The sequence below is a fragment of the Morone saxatilis genome, unplaced genomic scaffold (genome assembly GCF_004916995.1).
Source record: "Morone saxatilis isolate NCDOM2014 unplaced genomic scaffold, NCSU_SB_2.0 Contig20, whole genome shotgun sequence".
Taxonomy (NCBI): Eukaryota; Metazoa; Chordata; class Actinopteri; family Moronidae; genus Morone; species Morone saxatilis.
Genome location: NW_023339763.1, coordinates 278,335 through 281,342, shown reverse-complemented (window position 1 = coordinate 281,342; position 3,008 = coordinate 278,335).

Sequence of the window (3,008 nt, the reverse complement as noted above, 5' to 3'; positions counted from 1 at the left end):
TATTTTATTTCAGAAATACTTTAATAATCCCAGGGGGAAATTATTTAAAGTATTTCTGAAATAAAATACAGTATTAATCACTGCACTCTGATTTAATGTCCGTAGATGTAGATGAATTGATTTTGTTGTAAATATTTTATATGTTCTAAACTGTGTCACAGATTTAAATTGAATTTATTGTGAGTATTATTTCAATTCTGGGGAAGTTTAAAATTCAGTTCAGATGTCAGTTTAAAGTTTAAAACAGTTAAAAATGCTAGTAAAACGCTAGTTTTGTCTTATTTCTCTCTGGAAGTGTGATTAATGTTTCCTCATCAAACAGTGTCAAAACTCTAGCTCTATGTTCTATATGTAGCTGTTTCAATCAATAATCTATAATCAATAAACAGTGTATAAACTCTAGAGCTATGTTCATTATCCCAAATGTGTCCAATAATGTTCAAACCTGTTAGCTTTAGCTATGAAACAGGACCTAATCTGATTGGTCAACACATTATCCTCCCCTCTTTCACTTTAGGGTTTAGCATTTTAAAGCTATTATATTGAAATAGATGATATTGACAGGTAATTCAGGTTCAGATTTATTTATTTGCGCATTAAAACACAACAGCAGAATCACAAACAAGAGAAAAGAAGTAAATTGCAGGTGAGATAGAAGGAATCTCAACTCAATAAGCAAAAAAGTACAGAAAAAGTAAAGTAAGCAATGTAAATAAAGCAAAACACATAAGTAAATGTTTAAGTTACTCCCCAAATGTTACTGCACTATATGAGATAAACAAAGCTATAATAAAGAGTTAAAAGGCAATGAATATGTTTTTTTTACCTCTTATAATTAGCAATATTTATAGGGGAAGGATTTCTGATACATTCCTCGTATAAACCTATTGTTTCTTGGGTTGGGAGGAAGGTACAGGTTTCACAGACGCTTCAGGTTGTGAGACTTTAGGTGTTGGAGACGGTCCAGATTGTCCTGTAGGTTGTTCTGCTGTTGTAGAACTAAAAAGGGAGACAGACAGAATTAATTATTCATCTGTTCATGTAGAGGTTTCAATATCTGTTTTTAGATTGATGTCTTATTAATATTTATCCATTCTGACCAAATATCAATGCAACGAAAACCAGAAAGAAATACTGAAGATAAATAAATAAAAGAAGGAGCAGAGAGCGTCTAAAAATGGCTTCTGACCTCATTTCTCCATCTCCTCCTCCGTCTTCGGATTCTTCTTCTGATGACGACTCTGAGGCGACTACACAGATAACAGTTAAAGGAGGAACAGCAACTTTAATCAAACCGTATCTTTATTTATTTAATGATCAGACTCTAATGTAACAAACTGGCAGTTAAAAATATGATTTCAAAAACAAACTTGAAGTTTGATTCAAATGAACAGAAATTTGTAATCTTCAAAAAGTTTCATACTTATATAATATATATTTTGTTAGCGATAACAAGCTAACGTTAGCCAGCTAGCAGCAACACCGATATTTTTATTTTCTTACAATATTTTGGTGTTTTTTATTCAGTTGATCGTTCGGTATCACAGTCAGTGTGTCGTGGTTGATTGAAATGATCAATTATCCAACACAAGGTTGCTAACTCTTCATGCTACACATAATCCACAATGTCAGTATTGTTTGTTCTTACCTGAAAGTATGAATCCGATGGCCAGCACTGAAACACACAGACTCTAATAATCAATAAATGTGATACAGTACGATCAGATCAACACAGTTCAATAAAAAATGATTAAAAGTACATGAGAACATTAAAGATTATTGTCTGGAAAGTCACACTGTTCATTCTCTTCCCTTAAAATTAACATTAATAAACGTCTCTGTTGGGTTTGGGGCAATTATCTGACATTTACAGACGTAACAATGAATCTAATAATCAAAGAAAATTATATTAAATTAATAATCAATAATGAAAATAATAAAAATCTGCTTTAAATGAGTTGTGTGATCACACTTGGACCAAACTTCCTGAAAAAGTTTAAAGAAATAATTCTGGTTGCAAATCCTTTAGGATGAAGTCTGTTTTTACATCAGTGAGGTTAAAACGTTAATTACTTTAATGGAGTTCTGAAGGTAAAGTTCTTAACTCAAACACCGCCTGGTTTTAACAGTTAAACAGTTATTAACACTGCCAGTGAACAGGTGGAGTACTCACAGGCCAGCAGGGTGAACTTGAATGAAGCCATGTGTGCAGGTCTACAGGAAGTTCTCCGCGGTTCGATTGGTTGGATGACTGAAAACTTTCCCTCCAAAGATCCAGAAGAATGAGATGTCTCCTCCAAACCAACGAGCACATTTATACCCTGAAAACGGCCGCTGACTGTTTGATGAACACACCTCTGCCTCAAGCAGATCTTATTTCAATATAAAGAGTGTTTGCAGAGGAATCGAACGAATGAATGTGCCTCAGGTTATACACGTTAAAAAGATAACACTGACTTGAGAACAGAGTTTACTGAAGCAATAATTCATTAAAATGTCGACGTTAACCTCCTAAATAAACTCTCGGCATCCTCTGTGTCACAGGTGAATATGGTAAAAACTAGAACTAACAGATATCGGTTCATAACGTACATTCACACAATTATTGTTCGTATTACAGGTTTTCTGAAATGTTATCTAATATTTTAATTATCTAATTTGAAAAGTGCTGAACGTTGGATAAAAGTTCAAAAGTGTTGATTTATTATCAGTTTTTATCGCTGCATAAACCATAAAATACTGTAAACACACATTAAAAATAAATTTCCACCATGTTTCTAGTGATAAATGTGATCAATCAGGCTGTGAATGTGTATAAAATCCTCTCCAGAACTCCAGAATAAAGTCGGGTAGTGCGACTGGGGCGTTAGCCTCATGATGCTAACGGTGTGAGCTAGCTGCCTGGAAATAAAAGACTGAACATTGGATTATTGATCCAGGATCATGTTTGGGGTCTCAGAGTTCAGCAGTAGACAGTGATGATGATGATGATGATGATGATAATGCTG